Source organism: Gopherus flavomarginatus, chromosome 6 (genome assembly GCF_025201925.1).
Source record: "Gopherus flavomarginatus isolate rGopFla2 chromosome 6, rGopFla2.mat.asm, whole genome shotgun sequence".
Classification (NCBI taxonomy): Eukaryota; Metazoa; Chordata; order Testudines; family Testudinidae; genus Gopherus; species Gopherus flavomarginatus.
The window spans coordinates 59,998,152-60,017,336 of NC_066622.1; the positions used below are offsets into that span (position 1 = coordinate 59,998,152).

At 49.1% G+C, this 19,185-nt stretch overlaps 1 long non-coding RNA gene and 1 other non-coding gene across 2 annotated transcripts in view; one reads left to right on the top strand and one right to left on the bottom strand.

The window, feature by feature from the left end:
• The window catches only part of LOC127054335 (uncharacterized), a 67,967-nt gene that overhangs the window by 42,975 nt on the left and 5,807 nt on the right, over positions 1 to 19,185 (top strand). The window lies entirely within an intron of this gene.
• TRNAC-GCA (transfer RNA cysteine (anticodon GCA)) lies at positions 15,137 to 15,208 on the bottom strand. Its single transcript has one exon. It is a non-coding gene; the product is annotated as a tRNA-Cys (tRNA).

A 19,185-nucleotide genomic window follows, 5' to 3' on the forward strand; every position in this document is an offset into this window, starting at 1 on the left:
GAGGTATCTGTGCCCCCCAACATCACCTAAGCCCTCTGGAGACCCCTCCAGCCTGAACCTAGGTATCTGTGCCTCCACAACCCCCCTAAGCCCCCCAGGACCTCTACAGCCAGGACAGTGGTATTCTGTAACCCCATATAGACTCCATAAGCGCCCTGGGACACTCCATTGTGCACGTAGATATATGTGCACTCAGAAACCCTAACACCCCAGGAACCCCTACAGCCTGGACATAGGTATTTGCACTCCCACACCCCCCTAACAGCCCCCTGGACATCTACAATCTGGACGTAGATATCTGTGCTCCTCACAAAACCTCTAATCCCCCCTGTGACCGATACAACCTGGACATACGTATCTGTGCCCACCCGAACTCCTAAGACCGCCTGGTAACCCTACAGCCTGGACATAGGTATCTTGGGCCCCCACAATCCCCTAAGACTCCTAGGATGCCTCTGTGCACCCCAAGCCCCTAAGATCCCCCAGACCCCTACAACCAGGATGTAGGTGTGACGGTGCTGCCCGTGGGAGCTAGCTGAGGACACTCAATCAGGGTGAACTGCAAACAAAAAAGGGCAGACAAATCCCAAAAGCTGGTGGTTATTTCAATACTTAGATTACCAAGCCAGACACAAAACAGCTTCTGTAGTACCTCACTGTTACTTAGAAGTTTAAACCACGCAGTTCCCTTAAAGTACGCAACCTCTGGCCTCCATCCAGACACACCTGTCAGATATGATGATGATTCCTGAAAATCTTACTTCATCATATAAAAGAAAAGATTCTTTCTCCGATCCCCAAAGGATCAGCCACATACCCAGGTTCAATTATAACTTAGATTAATAGATTCATAGATCTAGGGTCAGAAGGGACCAAAGTGATCATCTAGTCCGATCCCCTGCACAAAGCAGGCCACAGAACCCTACCCATTCACTTCTATAACAAACCCCTAAAAGAAGTGTGAGTTATTGAAGTCTTCAAATTGTGGTTTGAAGACCTCAAGCTGCAGAGAATCCACCAGCATTGACCCATGCCCCACGCTGCAGGGGGAAGGTGAAACACCTCGGGCTCTGCCAATCTGCCCCGGAGGAAAATTCCTTCCTGACCCCAAATATGGCGATCAGCTAAACCCTGAGCACTGTGGGTAAGACTCACCAGTCAACTTACATCTCACCCAAAATACATGCTATAGCCAATTCTTATTAACTAAGCTAAATTTATTAGAAAAGAAAGGAGAGAGAGTGTTAGTTAAAAGATTAATAGACATTAATCTTAAGGGCCCAAAAGCAAGCTATTCCTATGGGTAGGAAATATAAAATATGTGGCAAAAGAGCACCTTGGCTTACCACGAGATCTTGCATGACCTACAAAATAAAAAGGAGTCATATAAAAAGTGGAATCTAGGTCAGATTACAAAGGATGAATATTGGCAAATAACGACATGAATGCAGGGGCAAGTTAGAAAGGCAAAGGCACAAAATGGCTGAACTAGCTATCGGAATAAGGGAAACAAGAAGGCTTTTTATCAATACATTAGAAGCAAGAGGAAGACCAAGGACAGGGTAGGCCCACTGCTCAGTGAGGAGGAGAGACATAACAGGAGACTTGGAAATGCAGAGATGCTTAATGACTTCTTTGTTTTGTTATTCACTGAGAAGTCTGAACAAATGTCTAACAAAGTGAATGCTTATGGGAAGGGGGGTAATTTTAGAAGATAAAATAAAAAAAGAGCAAGTTAAAAAATCACTTAGAAAAGTTAGATGCCTGCAAGTCACCAGGCCTGATGAAATGCATCCTAGAATATTCAGGAGTTAATAGAGGATGTATCTGAACCTCTAGCTATTATCTTTGGGAAATCATGGGAGACGGAGAGATTCAGAAGACTGGAAAAGGGCAAATATATTGCCTATCTATAAAAAGGGAAATAAAAACAACCCAGGAAACTACAGACCAGTTAGTTTAACTTCTATGCCAGAGAAGATAATGGAGCAAGTAATTAAAGAAATCATCTGCAAACACTTGGAAGTGGTAAGATGATAGGGAATAGCCAGCATGGATTTGTAAAGAACAAATCATGTCAAACTAATCTGACTGCTTTCTTTGATAGGCCAACAAGTCTTGTGGCTAAGGGGAGAGCGTGTGTTGTGGTATACCTAGACTTAGTAAGGCATTTTGATACGGTCTCACATGATCCCTTATCAATAAACTAGGCAAATACAATTTAGATGGGCTACTATAAGGTGGGTGCATAACTGGCTGGATAACTGTACTCAGAGAGTAGTTATTAATGGCTCCCAGTCCTGCTGGAAAGGTATAACAAGTGGGGTTCCGCGGGGTCTGTTTTGCGACCAGCTCTGTTCAATATCTCATCAACGATTTAGATATTGGCATAGAAAGTATGTTTATTAAGTCTGCGGACGATAACAAACTAGGAGGGATTGCAACTGCTTTGGAGGGCAGGATCAAATTCAAATGATCTGGACAAATTGGAGGAATGGCCTGAGGTGAACCGGATGAAGTTCAATAAAGACAAATGCAAAGTGCTCCACTTAGGAAGGAACAATCAGTTTCACACATACAGAATGGGAAGAGACTGTCTAGGAAGGAGTATGGCAGAAAGTATGAGCTGCATGTCATTCTAGCCTCACTCATTGCTTCCCTTCCTCCCCTACCTACCCCTCCTGGGTTACCATGGCATTTATCCTCCCATTTGTGTGATGAAGTAATAAAGAATGCAGGAATTTCAAAAACAACACTGACTTTATTGCTTCTGCAAGCAGAGATCAAAGGGGGGAGGGGAGCGCAGCCTCCAGCTGCTAGGATAGTCCAGGCAGGACTGAATGTCCATTTACAAAGCTTAAAGAAGAGAATGAGCTGGGAGTCATTCCCATTTTTGTCCAGGCACTTCTGGCCGACCTCACTGTGGCCAGCCAGGAGCACTCACGGGATGACAATGACAGATAACAGTCCTACTGTACTGTCTGCAGTCTGCAAGGGAAGGGAAGGGAGGGAAGGGGATGCTGCTGTGTAGCGCTGTAGCACCATGTCTGCCAGCAGCATCCAGTAGACATACGGTGACATTGGAAAAGGCAAGAAAGGATTTTTTTTTTCTCTTTCCTTTCACGAGTGAGGGAGGCAACGACATGTACCCTGAACCACCCACGACAATGTTTTTTGACCCTTCAGGCTTTGGGAGCTCAGCCAAGAATTCAAATGGTTTTCGGAGAGTGAGGGAACTGTGGGATAGCTACAGTCATCAGTCAGTCCTCAAAGAGAGACCTGGAGAAGGAGACTTGCTGAAGCGAAGCAAAGCCACAGGGGTCTCTGAGAATTCCCTGGCCCCTTGCCCCGTCCTGCCTGGCTGATGTCAGCATCTCTCTGTGAGGTCACCATCTCCCCACCGCCTTGGACCAATAGTCTGAGGTCCTGCAAAAGGCCTTTATGATGTCACTGCCACACCCCTCCCTTGCTGTGCCAATGTCCTGCTCCTGGCCAAGCCCTTTGGAGGTCTGAGCTACTCCTACTCAAGGCAAGAAGTGTCTTCGGTGCCGCCTACCCCTGCTCCATATGTTAAACCATTGAATACCTTATTTTTTATTGCATTTGTAGCTCATATCATGATTTCAATGCACAATCTGGATGCATGATTTTCTCGATCATATTAGACAATACATTTTCATGCTAGGATGTGTAAATCTGTATTTATTCATGCCATATATAAGAAAATAAAACAAATTCATTTCCTCTAAGCATATGGAAACTTTTTAATTTTCACAGTAACTGAATGTACAAACACCTAGAAATGGAACTGTCACCAGCACAGGGTTGGCCAGTATTAAATAGTGTTACAGTAGGAGACAGCATTAGGATGTTAACCCCAGGCCTTTTGTTCAAAGGTTGTGTCTCTTGCCTTTCTCCCATGAACTGAAGTGCAGCATTCAATAGATCCAGAGACTAGTTGATGACATTTCTGAGTGCTAAAATAGCAAGCGCTGTCCTTCCTGCATTGGCCAGTGGTGACTGGAGAGCTGATTTGTTGAAAAAAGCTTCAAGGTGAGAAGCAGCAGCCCAAAAGAGGTCCCTAAAGGTGCTGAAGTAGCTCAGTTGGGAGAGCGTTAGACTGAAGCTCTAAAGATCTGTGGTCAATCCCAGGCTTCAGCAGCCTCTTTGATCCCTCTCGGTGCAGCTGTGGGCTGTTTCCTGGCAACACAGCAGTCCCTTTACCTAATGCATGTTCTTTCTTTCAGGCTATGCAGCAGGAAAAAGGCAGCATTGGCTTCTGCAGCCAGTTGGCCCTCCTGAACTTTCTTTCTTCTCTTGCTCTTTCTCAGAAAGGGGAAGAAAAAGCAGCTCCTCCTCAAGCTGGAGTCTCACGGGCGATGTAAGGACAACTTGCTGAGTGCCAGCTCCAGTCCTCTGCTCTGCCAGCTGACCCATCGAAGAGCTGCCGCCATTTTCTCCAGGTTCTCCCCTCAGTGTGTGCCAGGATGAGCATCACCAAAGTGCAGGGAATTTGAGGGCGGGGCAGGACAGGGCAGCGCACTGTGATGGAGTTTCTGTAGCGTGGTGGTTCTCACATTTGCCTAATCTGCAAAGGGCCTCAGCCCGAAAACCAGGCAGAAACATAGTGGCTTCCTTTTCCCAGCTCCCCTTGCTGTCCAGCAAGGCCTCCTCCTTCTGCCACTGGCCTGTCCCTGGATAACCCCAATCCCCGCACGATAGAGGGTGGTGATATCAGTGGAGAAAATACCTTGGCGTCAGCCTGGGGAAGCTGGAGGAATTAGGCAGTCGAACCCATGGAAGTGCATTTGGCTGCTGGGAGGTAGAATCTTGTTTCTACCTCTTGGCATCCCAGGGGTGGCTACTTGCAGCCCAGGAAAAGATATGGGGTTCTGGGTGGAAGGAAAACAAGTTAAGGGTTAATGTCTCTTTTACCTGTAAGGGTTAACAAACAGGGACCCAAACACCTGACCAGAGGACCAATCAGAAGACAATACTTTCAAATCTCGTGTGGAGGGAAGCCTTTGTTTGTGGGTTTTGGGTTTGCTTTGTTCTCTTTGGGTCCTGGAAGGGGCTAGAGGTGCAACCAGGTTTCTGCCAATCTCCCTGCTACAGTCTCTTATCTATTCAGAATTGTAAGTAAGAAAAGGCAGCCATAGTCTTTTAATTTGTTTTTTTTTTTCCATTTGCATATGTGTACTTGCTGGAATAGCTTAAATTGTGTTTCTGCTGGAGAAAGTTTCTTTCTATTGTTTATAAGTTGAAAGACCCTGTAACTTTTTACCATCTAAAATGCAGAGATAAACCTTTTACTTTTTTTCTTTCTTTTTTATTAAAAGTTTTGCTTTTTAAGACCTGTTTGATTTTTTTTTTCCCAGTTGAGGCTCTAGGGAATTGAGTCTGTATATTCCAGGGAATTGGTGGGGAGAAGGGAAGGATAAGTTTCCTCTTTGTGTTAGATTCACACAGCTTGAATCTGTATTGCCTTTGGGTGAGGGGGAAGCAGGGAGGGAAAGGTAAATTTCCTCTTTGTGTTAGATTCAAGGAACTTGAATCTGTATTGCCTCTGGGAGAAGGGGAGAGAGAAACTTGATCTCTCTGTGTTGTGTTTCAAGGAATTGAATCACGATATCTCCTAGTGTACCCAGGCAGGAAAGTTCTGGGAGGAGGTAAGAGGTGGGGAGGGAATGGTTTATTTCCCTTTGTTGTGAGACTCAAGGAATCTGGGTCGTGGGGTCCCCTGGGAAGGTTTTGGGGGGCCCAGAGGGTATCAGGCCCTAGAAATTCCTGATTGGTGGCAGCGCTACAGAATCTAAGCTGGTAATTACGCTTAGAGGACTTTATACTAGTACCCATATCCTGGACGCTAAGGTCCAGATTTGGGAATTATACTATGACACGAGTAGGCCTGCTTTCGGGCAAGATGGTTTTCTGTTTTAGGCTTGGGAGAAGCCTGCGAGAGGAGTTGTTCTAGTGAGAACCGCTGCTCCTTTCTTGCCGACCTGGGGGTGCCAGTGACAGCTTGTGAGGGGGCAGGTGCTGGCTTGAGTGAATGGGATACAGGAAACCCCAGCCTGCCCCTCCAGGTCAAGTCCACTGCTTGCTCCTGCGTTGTGACATCCAGATTTAAATCTTCCCAGCATGTGCTGTGGCTCGTGTATTAAGCCTTCCTGGTGGGCCTGGTCCTTGCCAAAGTAGTTCAGCTGGGAGTGCATCGGATTGAAGATCTAAAGGTTTCTGGTTTAATGCCAGGCGTTAGCACCCACTTCACCCTGGGTGTGTTGTGATGGGCTTTCTTCTGGGTGTGCAGCTGTGCCCTGAACTCACCAGTGTTCCTAATTTCAGAGGCAACACTTGCAGAGGACGTGTTTGGGGTCATGTGCCCCACCTGGGTTAGCTATCGCCTGCTGCATTATGTGGTGCTGCCAGGCCCCCTCCCTGCAAAGCAGCTGCTGTAGGGGTGAATGGAGAGGGGCTGCCTTTGCTGCTTCCTCTCCCTGCACTGTTCGCAGCTGAGGGGGCTGTTGATTGCAAGGGGATAGGGCTGAACCTTGACATTGTGCCCCCACCCCTTCAGGAGACACCAGTCATCTGCACCTGGTTGGAAGCTCCGCAGCCAGAGGAAAAAGTGGTTTTCTGCACCAGAGCTGCCAGCTCTTACTTTCTTTCTCATGATGGGGAGGAAAAACAAATCTCTTTTTCAAAGCCCAGTCCTGCCATTGACCGAGGTCTCACTTTCTAAGTTCCTGCTAGAGTGGGGGATTTAGAGTTAGTGGGGTCCTGTGCACATAAAGTGCATTCAACAACCCGCCTTCCTTTGAGCTCTGCTATGTCTCCAGTAGCTGCTGTCCCCTGGTAGCAGGGAAGGACGTTTCTACCCATTAAGGAGATCCCAGCCTTGGACCAAAGGCAACTTCAGTCTTCTCCTCTCTCCTTTCTTGGAATCAAGTTCAGGTTTTTACCAGGAGTTAAAGCAGCCTGAAGCTGCAGAGTCTGGATCAAGGTCACAAGTTCCAGTGTCTCTGTGGAAGGCAATTTGTTAAAATCCCAGATGAGTGGAGTTAAATCAGTTCTCAACCTGAGTCCTTAGGTCTAAATCCTGAGGATATTGTCCCATCATGGGGCCATTTCCCACCTCTCTTTCATACCGAAGCACAATTTTCTTTGCACAGACACAGGAACAGCAGGATCTTTCTCTGTCCCTTGTGCAAAGCAGGTGCCCAAATTCCATGGAAAGAATGGCCAAGCAGGGGGCCCTGGGCACATCCAGCCCTGGCCGTGAGACGTTCCCTCCCCTCTTTCTTTATACTGCTGTTGTCATTTCATGGAATGTCTGGGATGGGGAAAAGCTGAGTTCACTCCAGCTGGAGGGAAAAAGACCCCTGAAAATCTCAGGCCCTCAGGGAAAACCCAACCTCCGCTACCAGGGTCACTGAGTTGCTGGGGATTTGAGTAGGAAAGGGACTGTCTGAATTTTCAAGGTGGGGAATGAATAACAAATTACAAGATCCACCTCATTAACCACCGACACAGGCTAATCCTGCTGCAGATAGAGAGGAAACTGGGAGCTATTCTTTGTTGTGCAGCCATGGAAACCCTGACCCAATTGCACTGCACTGAATGTGCTGGGGAAAACCGGATTTTACGGGCAGGTGGAAATAATAGATCCTAGAAACACCTGGAGTCCCCCACACTGCGTCTGCCACCAGGGTTGGGTGTTGAGCTGCTCACAGAGTCCCCCACCAACATTACTTTCTAGCAGGGGACTGCAGCACCACCCACCCACCCAGAGCGGAAAGTAAGCCGGTCCAGTCTGGTATGGTATACTGGCAAGAACCAGTACGCCGTGTTGGACCGCACCGGCGTCCATGGCGGGCATTGAAATGGCTCTGGACTGCCCACGGCCAGGGCTCTGGCGGCCAGGCTGGGGCCGGGATTGAAAGGGCTCAGAGCTCCCCGCGGCTGCGGGCAGCCTAGAGCCCTTTAAATCCCAGCTGCAGCTGAGGTTTAAAGGGCTGAGCGCTCCATGCTGCTGCAGGCAGCCCAAAGTCCTTTGAATCCTGGCCGTGGCTCTGGTGACCGGGTGGGGGCCCGGATTTAAAGGGCTCGGGGCTCCCCTCAGCGGCAGGAGCTCTGGGTCCTTTAAATCCCTGCCCTAGTCCCGCAAAGCTTGGGATTCTCCTGGTGGCTGGAGGCCTAGGCCCTTTAATTTGCCCCATGAGCCCTGGGGGGCTCCCAGCCCCTCTTCAGCTAGGAGCCTCTGGTTGATTTAAAGGCTCTGGGTCTCCCAGCCAAAGCTGGTGCCCCAGGGCCTTTAACTCTTGAGATGCCACGCCTCTTCTGGATGAGGCCACGCCCCCTCAGGACTCCCGCAGTACCGGTAAGTCCTGTAAGTTACTCTCACCCCTGCACCCAGCCAATGCAGTATGAAGGCTGAGTCTTGTATCGCTGCACCCTGGGTCCAGGGCATGCACTCTCTCTCGTCCTCTGCTGTATAGAATCCGGCCCTGCCGCAAAGTGTTTCCCCATGAACCACCAACCTCCAGGACAGCAGGTTTGGCCCTCAGAGCAAGGACTAGGCCAAGGTGGGGTTGTAGCTCAGTGGAAGAGCACATGCATTGCATGTATGAGGCCCTGGGTTCAATCTCTCCCATTTCCAGGTTTCTTTTTCATCTTGCTGCTTTGCTCATGCCCAGATGGGATGTGGCCCACCAGGCTCCTTGCCCGATCTTCAGTCCTGCTCACTGAGGGGCAAGGGACAATTGCATGGAAGGTCCTGGGGGAGTTTCTGCTCCTAAGTCACCTTGGTATGTTTAAGATTCCCACCCGCTGTGCTGCTTGGGACAATGGTAGATGAGAAGGGCGAATCCTCCAGCACTGGAGGAAAAGGTCCCATCTGCACAGCCCGAGAGGCAAAGAAACAGAGGGGCTGTCAGTGCTCAGAGAGGAGAGAGGTCAGTGATTTACACCCACCAGGGGACACTGACTTTTTGAGGTGGGTGCAGCTGGCTTGAGATGGTGCTGACAATGGATAGAAAAAAGGCTGGAGTCAGTGACAGATGGGACCACAGAAGGGGAAGGGGAATGGCAGCCCCACAGAAGGTCCTGGGTGCTCAGATGCCCCAGTTATTGCACCCTGGCCTGTCCTAGAGAGAGAAAAGACCCAGAGGGACCCAGCCCCCCTACAGTGATCCCGTGGACAAGAACCTGGCTGGGAGTGGAGTGGTTTCCCTCTGGGCAAAGGGGAGCTGAAATTCCTCAGTGTCCTGGAATTTAAGTAATGAAAGTTTCAAACCCTGTACGGGTGTGGGCTGAGGTGCATCAGCAGAAAGTTGGGCTGGACAGAGCTGGCAGGTTTGTATAATTTTTGGTGGTTCCCAGAATGGGACCAAGTCCTGCCCCACCCCACACCTGTGTGAGGCTCTGGGAGGGAGTTTGGGTGTGGGAGGGAGGTGTTGGGCTCTGGGAAAGACTTTGAGTGCAGGGTCTGGGCTCAGTCAGAGGGTTGGGGTGCAAGAGTGGGTGTGGTGGGCAGTGTCTTGGAGGGAGTTTGGGTGCGGATATGGGGTTTGAGTTGGAGCAGGGTGTGAGGGGTGCAGGAGAGGGTGAGGCGTGCAGCATTTACCTCAAGCATTTCCCAAAAGCAATGTGCACCCCTCTCTGGAAGCAGCTTCTAACCAGGAGGGCTGGGAGTGTCTCTGTGCACCACTGCCAGCAGACTCCACCCCACAGGTCCCATTGCCACAGTAGGCAGAGTTGGCACTCGGGGAGACCCCCCACACACACCTCATGGGCTACAGTGACGTGCCAGCTGCTTCTGGGGGTGGCGTGCCACACGGAGCGTGGGTGAGCAGGCTTAGCCCCCTTGTGCTGGTGGTGGTGGCGGCGGCAGGGATCTCTGGGCCCTTTAATTTCCCATAGGCAGCAGGCAGGACCAGAGGGGACACTCCCAAGGCCAAATATTGCTTTGCACAATGATAAATCTTGGAAGAGGACAGAAATGAAATGGCAGAAGAACCTAAGGAATGAAAAGCCTCCGGATTCTTGTGTGTGCACTGACGCTGAAGAGAAACTGTAATTTGACTCGCTTTGTGTCTGCGGCCGGTAAAATATCAAGGTAAAATCATTCCAGTGATTGTGACACCGGGTTTGAGGAGGCTTTGGTCTTATTAAAATGTAACTAGCATGGTAGGTCCTGTCTTGTTCATGGGTGGGAAGATGTTCTTTTTCAGGGATCTCAGACGAGAACTGGGCCACAACACCGGGTTTGTTTAGGCCACAAAAATGGAGGCAGGAACCTCTTCTCTCCTGCTGGCAAAGAACCCCAGGTACCGAAAAGACAGGGACTCACATCCCTGAATGGGCTTTTAAAAAGTTAGGGCCCGACCATTTCTTGTTTCCACAGACTAGACACTTTAGCAAACTTTAGAATTCCTTGGTGCTAAACACTGTGAAACTCCCCTTTCTCCATCACAGAGGGCTTTAAACACCCCTTATCTCACTCAGGCTCACAACTGCCCAGAGTTCGAGAACTGTCCCTGTTCCCATTGGACAGACGGGGAGGAGCCTGAGATACAGAGAAGGGAAGTGACCTACCCAAGGGCATACACAGAAAGGTGGTGGCAGATCCAGAAAGAGAAGCCAGCGGTCCTGACTCCTGTTCTAACAGACAAACCCTCCCTCTCCTCCTTAGAGGTAGGGATAGAGCCCAGGAATCGAGATGGTGAGGAAATTTCATTGAAACCATTTCTGTCAGAAAATCCCATTCAGACTAAATCAGTTTGTTTCTCAAAATCATAACAAGTGGGATGAAAGTTCTTTGCAAAAGTATTTTGTTGCAAAACAAAAGCATCTCCTGTTTGTCACAGTGTGTTAAATTGTCTCCTCGCACACAAAGAGGAGACACTTAGATCTCAAACATTAGATAAGATGCTGCAGTCTGAGCTACGTCGTTGCTGCTTTTAACAATTTCAAAATAAAAACATAGAAATCAAATAGACTATTTCAGCTATTCTATTATGTGTTAATCTGCTCTGAGTAAATGTGATAGGACACCTTATATTATGCACTATTCCTAGTGACACTCTCCAATGGATCTCCATCCTCCACACACCGTGAGGTAGGTAGGAGCAGATCATTACTATCCTTACTTGAAAGATGGAGAAGCTCAGGCTGAGAAAGAGAATTGACTTGTCTCAGGTCACACAGCCAGTCAGGCTGGGCTGGGGCAGCAGGAGGTGCGGGTGGTGGGGGCAGAGCCCAGGGCTGAGGCGGCAGGAGTGTGTGTGGGTGGGGGAGCACTGGAGGGGGGGAGAGGAGAGCCCAGAGCTGGGGCAGCACGGGGTGTGTGGCGGGGGAGAGCCCAGGGCTGGGACAGCAGGGGGATGCGGTTGGGGGGAGGCCCAGAGCTGGAGTGTCAGGGGGTTCAGGTGGGGAGGGAAAACCCAGGGCTTGGGCAGCAGGGGAGTGGGGGGGGCAGGGATGGGGTGTGGGCAGCCAAAATTTTTTTTTGCTTTGGGCAGCAAAAGACCTAGAACCAGCCCTGCCTCCACGCACCATGAGGTAGGTAGGAGCGGATCATTATTATCCCTACTTGAAAGAGGGAGAAGCTCAGGCTGAGAAAGGAGTATTGACTTGTCTTAGGTCACACAGGCAGTCGGTGGCAGAGTTGGGAATAGGACACAAGAGCCCTAATTTTCAAAATAACCATCGGATCTTGAATTTCAGACATTGAATGACCTGAATAAAGTGGTCTCAGATGAGCTCCAGACCAACAACAGTGCACAGTAATTATTCAGCAAGTATTTGAGGAGAAGTGCAATGTTAGAGAGAATCATGAACTGCTCAGAGACCATTAATACAGAGAAGCAGCAAAATTCACCAAACATAGAACTGGTTCTGACTTATTTCCTTGGTCTTAAAAGAGAACAACAAGGACCTGAGTCTCCTCCCTGTCAATAACCCCCTGCTCAGCCAATCAGGGTAGAGACTGAGGACGGGAGGCTGAAGATGAGCCCAGAGAGCCCGAAGGATTGCCGAGGTCACTGGTGGGGATCACTGCCCAAGCACTATTTCAGCCCCACATTTTTCAGTGAACCTCCCACAGTGGGAGCTACAGAGCACTGCCCCGCAACACACACACACACACAAGCATACCTCCTGGTGTTGGGAGGGGATTAGGAAAAAACAGAAAAGAAGCAAGAGAAGAAGAGAAACGAGGGAGGGAGGATGGATGGAGGAAAAGGTGAAACAAAAAGGACAAACCCTTATGTCCCCACTGATTCTAAGGGACAAAATCCCAGCTGTGGAATAAAATTCTGCCTCCTTAAGCTTGTGTTTTCCATGCCTAGAATTCAACTCTCACCAGATGGATCAGACTGAACAGGTTTCAAACCTCCAGGAGGTTCTTACCTTCTAAAAAGGAATGGCTGTTTTCTAGTAAAATCACTACAAGAGAAGGAGAAAACGCGAAAGAGGTTCCTCCTGGCGCTCACGTCCATGACCCCGAATACTCTCTCAGTCCTCAAAGACAGACCTGGAGAAGGAGATTTGCTGAAGCAAAGCCACAGGGGTCTCTGAGGTTTCCCTGGCCCCTCGCCACTCTCCTGCCTGGATGATGTCAGAATCTCTCTGTGAGGTCACCACCTCCCCACCAATAGTCTTTGACCAATAGTGTGAGGTCCTGCAAAAGGCCATTGTGATGTCACTGCTACACCCCTCCCTTGCTGTGCCAATGTCCTGCCCCTGGCCAGGCACTTTGGAGGTTTGAGCTACTCCTTGTGAATCACCACACTCAAGGAGCGTTCGTTCTAGGAAGCAAGTTGGCTGGACAGTAAAACATCAGACGCTGCTCCCAATGCTACACTCAGTTTTTCAGAAATTAGTCGATTTTATGTCCAGAAGAGACCATCAGAACATTTAATCATATAATCATAGAATATCAGGGTTGGAAGGGACCTCAGGAGGTCTCTAGTCCAATCCACTGCTCAAGGCAGGACCAATCCCCAACTAAATCTTACCAGCCAGGGCTCTGTCAAGCCTGACCTTAAAAACCTCTAAGGAAGAAGATTCCACCACCTCCCTAGGTAACCCATTCCAGTGCTTCACCACCCTCCTTGTGAAAAAGTTTTTTCCTAATATTCCACCTAAACCTTCCTCGTTGCAACTTGAAACCATTACTCCTTGTTCTGTCATCAGGTACCATAGAGAACAGTCTAGATCCATCCTCTTTGGAAACCCTTTCAGGTACTTGAAAGCAGCTATCAAATCCCCCCTCAGTCTTCTCTTCTGCAGACTAAACAAACCCAGTTCCCTCAACCTCTCCTCAAAAGTCATGTGCTCCAGACCTCAAATCATTTTTGTTGCCCTCTGCTGGAATCTTTCCAAGGTTTCCACATCCTTCGTGTAGTGTTGGGCCCAAAACTGGACACAGTACTCCAGACGGGGCTTCACCAATGTCGAACAGAGGGGAATGATCACATCCATCGATCTGCTGGCAATGCCCCTACTTATACAACCCAAAATGCCATTAGCCTTATTGGCAAAAAGGGCACACTGTTGACTCATAGCCAGCTTCTCGTCTACTGTAATCTCTGGGTCCTTTTCTGCAGAACCGCTTCCTAACCATTCGGTCCCTAGTCTGTAACAGCGAATGGGATTCTTCTGTCCTAAGTGCAGGATTCTGCACTTGTCCTCGTTGAACCTCATCAGGTTTCTTTTGCCCCAGTCCTCTAATTTGTCTAGGTCCCTCTGTATCCTAACCCTACCCTCCAGCATATCTACCACTCCTCCCAGTTTAGTGTCATCTGCAAACTTGATGAGGGTGCAGTCCACGCCATTCTCCAGATCATTAATGAAGATATTGAACAAAACTGGCCCCAGGACCAACCCTTGGGGCACTCCGCTTGAAACTGGCTGCCAGCTAGACATGGAGACTTTGATCACTGCCCATTGAGTCTGACGATCTAGCCAGCTTTCTAACCACCTTACAATCCATTCATCCAGCCCATACTTTAACTTGCTGGCAAAAATACTGTGGGAGACCACATCAAAAGCTTTGCTAAAGTCAAGGTATAACACATCCACTGCTTTCCCCTCATCCACAGAGCCAGTTATCTCCTCATAGAAGGCAATTAGGTTAGTCAGGTATGACTTGCCCTTGGTGAATCCATGCTGACTGTTCCTGATCACTTTCCTTTCCTCTAAGTGCTTCAGAAGTGATTCCTTGAGGATCTGCTCCATGATTTTTCCAGGGATTGAGGTGAGACTGACTGGTCTGTAGTTCCCCAAATCCTCCTTCTTCCCTTTTTTAAAGATGGGCCTTTTTCCAGTCATCTGGGACTACCCCCGATTGCCATGAGTTTTCATAGATAATGGGTAATGGCTCTGCAATCACATCCGCCAACTCCTTTAGCACCCTCGGATGCAGCGCATCCAGCCCCACGGACATGTGCTGGTCTCCAGTTTTTCTAAATAGTATCGAACCACTTCTTTCTCCACAGAGGGCTGGTCACCTTCTCCTCACACTGTGCTGCCCAGTGCAGCAGTCTGGGAGCTGACCTTGTTTGTGAAGACAGAGATAAAAAAAGCATTGAGTACATTAGCTTTTTCCACATCCTCTGTCCACTAAGTTACCTCCCTCATTCAGTAAGGGGCCCACACTTTCCTTGACTTTCTTCATGTTACTAACATACCTGAAGAAACCCTTCTTCTTACTCTTAACATCTCTTGCTAGCTGCAACTCCGAGTGTGATTTGGCCTTCCTGACTTCACTCCTGCATGCCTGAGCAATATTTTTATACTCCTCTCTGGTCATTTGTCCAATCTTCCACTTTTTGTAAGCTTCTCTTTTGCGTTTAAGATCAGCAAGGATTTCACTGTTAAGCCAAGCTGGCCGCCTGCCATATTTACTATTCTTTCTACACATCAGGATGGTTTTTTCCTGCAACCTCAATAAGGATTCTTTAATCCTTTAGAGGATTTGAACTGATTTCAGTGGAGGCACATGTTTTCTAGGTTTATATGCATTTGCACAGGAAGATATTGAGTGTTTGCATTCATTTCAGGGATCCCTACTCAGTGGAACTCGTGAACATAACAGAAATGCAATTACTTTTGTTGAAGGAAGAGGTGCGTAAGGGGGCATTTGGATCTGAACCAAGGACTACTTGATTTGCAGTCAAACACTCTACCACTGAGCTATACCCCCATGACTGCTATGAAAGTAAGTCAGTGATCTTAAAGATTTTGAAAGACAGGCCCTGCCTCAGAGATCTCCTGTTCTCTTCCCAGACCACAGTGCTTTTAAAAATGGGGTTTCATTAAACTTATAGATGCATGGAGACATCACAGCTTGCACACCCACCCACATAGATTCCCCCAGTGACGTAGCTACCACCTCTCCGGGAGATGGATTAACTACACAGGCGGGACAGCTCTCTCCTTTCTGCTTAGAGCAGCTTCATTATTTATGAATAGGTAGGAAAGAACCTCCTGAATGGACAGTAACCAATTGATCAAATATTGGTGGGTCTGCATTCAATATGGGTAACTGGTCATACTGGGCTGGATTAGAAGGAGTATTGGCAGCAGATGGATGGAAGTGACTATTCCCCTCTATTCGGCATTGGTGAGGCCACATCTGGAGCATTGCGTCCAGTTTTCGCCCTCCCACTAGAGAAACAAGTTAGAGAGAGTCTAGGGGAGGGCAACAAAAATGATTAGGGGGAAGGGGACTTACAAGGAGAGGCTGAGGACAGGGCCACCCAGAGGGGGGGCACGTGGGGCAATTTGCCCCAGGCCCTGCAGGGCCCCCATGAGAACATAGTATTCTAGAGTATTGCAACTTTTTTTATGGAAAGGGCACCCAATTTTGTTTTGCCCCAGGCTCTGAATCCTCTGGGTGGCCCTGCCCACTCCACCCCCTGACTCATTCTCCTCCCTCTGAGGCCCCACCTATGCTCTGCCCTCACTCCCATTTGGCCACTTCCCACCCCTGCTCTTCCTCTTTCGCTGAGGCCTGCTGTTCCAACTTTCGCTTGCTCCTCTGCTGCCCGAAGGCCTCCTTATGCCTCTCCACCCGCTACCCCAAGGCCTGTCTGCTGCCCCCACCTCTCTGACCTTCCCCTGAGACTCACCCTGCCCAAACCTCTCTGCCCCCTCCCCTAAGACCAGCCCTGCCCACCACTTGTGCCTCTCTGCTTCTCCACTGGGACCCACCCCGCTCAGCACTCACACCTCTCTACCCCCTCCCCTGACCTGCCCTGTCCACCACCCACACCTCTCTGCCCCTCCCCTAAGACCCGCCCTGTCCACCTCTTTCCTTGGTCATCTCTTGTTATTCATTGAAACATCAAGGATGGAATAAAAAGCTGAGTTTACTCCACGGTGAGGAAGAAAGGAGCCACCAATCCCCTAGCAAAGCTCAGTGCCCAGGAGAAAACCTACCGTCTGCTATTGCAATCCCTGATGTGCTGGGGATATGATGGTAAAGGAACTGTCTGAATGATCAAGGCAGGAAATGGACAACAATCTACAGGAACGTCATTGACCACAAAAACACCCTCCTCATGCTCCAGCCAGAAGGGAAATAAGCAGGAATTCTTGCAGTTCAGCCATGGACACACTTCCACAACGGCACAGCAGTGTGTGTGTTGTGGAAGCTGGTCTGAGGGAACAACTGGCATTGATCACAGATTGAGAACAGAACTAGAGTGTAGTGAGAGACCCATCTCAAGCAAGTAGTTATGGCCGAGTGGCTAAGGCGATGGACTAGCAATCCATTGGTGTTTTCAGGCACAGGTTCACATTCTGTCAACTACAGGGGAAGTTGTGGTTCTTTAGTTTCAAGGGAGCTGGGTTTTGTCTCACTCTCAAGCTGTGGCTACACTATTGGGTAATGTGGCTTTAAAGTGTTTTAATTAAACAGCTGTTGCATATCCACACTATGCCCCTTGTGTCACCAGAGCACATCCAGGCTAGAATCTTGGATGGCCACAGAGAACAGTGCATTGTGGGTAGCTGTGAAACTGGCTGCAGGTGTTTTGGGAAGGGTTTGCAAGACCTCATGGCTGGTACAGCATCACATGATGCAGGTTTGTCTACCCCATTGTTCCATGGGAATCCTCCTAGATTGCCAGCTGCTTTTCAACTGCAATGTGCCTGGTGGGGTACAGAGTATGTGTGTGTGTGTGGGGAGAGTGAGTGTGTGGGCACACTGTCTCTAAGTCCAGACATCTGCTGCAAGCAACCAGTCCTGAGGCAGGGGGAGGGAGACAGCCCCAACATCAGCCCCTGCTTCCCTCACTGGCTCAGGTCAGCACAGCAGCCTCTGTCACACACACACACACACACACACACACACACACACACACACACACACACACACACACACACACACACACACTGCTGCCTGCTTAGTTCTGTGTCAGGGGTACTGGAAGAGGGGGTGAGAGGGCTGTGGCTCCACCACTGTTTATGAGCTGTTAGGACCAGTGATGGAGTGGGGGGAAGGGTGGAGTCTTGGGGGGGAAGAGGCGTTCTGTGGGTGTGGCTTAGGAGGGAGGGGTTGTGTGAGTGTATGTCCTTGAGGAAGGGGTGTCATGGGAGTGCCACAGTTCAGACAACAGTGCCGCCCCCCCACTGTAAGGAAGCTCCCACCGCCCCTGCTCTTTTTTCGTAGCGCAGGAGAGAGCAGCATCCACGGCAGTGATTTGCTCCCAGGGGCTACGGCAAGGGGGTCTTTGGAGACGATTTAAAGGACCCGGGGCTCCAGCCACTGCAGGAAGCCCTGGGCCCTTTAAATCACCAGCCTGGGGAAGTTGGGCCGAGCTGGCACAGAGTACCCGCCCTTGCCGGTATCCCATACTGGACTGGACTGACTTACTTTCACCTCTGGAAGGTCCTCACATGGATCAATAATTGGTTAAAAGCTAGGAAACAAAGGGTAGGAATAAATGGTCAGTTCTCAGGATGCAAATAGGTAACTAGTGGTGTCTGTACTGGGACCAGGGCTAGTCAACATATTGATAAATGATCTGCTAAACAGCGAGGTGACAACATTTGCAGATGATCCAAAACTACTGAGGATAGTTAAGTAGCCTGTGAGGAGCTAAAAAGAGATTTCACGAAACTGGGTGAAAGGGCAACAAAATGGCAGATGAAATTCAATGCTGATAAATGCAAAGTGATGCACATTGGCAAACATAATCCCAACTCTACATATAAAACGATGGGATGTCAAATAGCTGTTGCCACTCAAGTGAGAGATCTTGGAGTCACTATGGATAGTTCTCTGCAAACATCCACTCAATGTGCAGCGGCCGGCAAAAAGGGAACAGAATGTTGGGAGTCATTAGGAAAGAGATAGAAAATAAGAGAGAAAATCTTATTGCCGCTGTATAAATCCATGGTACGCCCACATCTTGAATGCTGCATGCAGATACGGTCACCTCATCTCAGAAAAGATGTATTGGTATTGGAAAAGGTTCAGAAAGGGGTATCGAGTGTCTACCATCTGAGGAGAGAATAATAAGCCTGGGACTTTTCAGCTTGGAGAAAAGATGACTAAGGGAGGATATGATAGAGGTCTATAAAATCATGGCTCGTATGGAGAAAGTAAATAAGTAAGTGTTACTTATTCCTTCTCATAACACAAGAACTTGGGGTCACCAAATGAAATTAATAGGCAGCACGTTTAAAACAAACAAAAGGAAGTATTTTTTCACACAACGCACAGTCAACCTGCGGAACTCCTTGCCAGAGGATGTTGTGAAGGTCAAGACTATAACAGGGCTCAGAAAAAGAGCTAAATCGATTCATGGAGGACATGCTCTGAGCCAGGATGGGCAGGGAAGGTGTCCCTAGTCTCTGTTTGCTGGGAGCGGGTGACAGGGGATAGATCACTTGATGATTACCTGTTCTGTTCATTCTCTCTGGGGCACCTGGCTTTGGCCGCTATGGGAAGACAGGACACTAGGCGAGATTGACCCAGTCTGACCCAGTCTGACTGCTCTTACATCCTTATGCTCCTTTCATACAGATGCCTGGGATTCTGCCTGACAATGTGTCCCTGAGGTTTCAGCCAAAATGCCCAGACAGGCAAACACTCTGGGCTCCTGAAGCCTCTGCCCCCCCCTGGTGCCTATGGCTCATCCCTGCCCCTTGCTGCTGCTCCTTGCTGTAGAA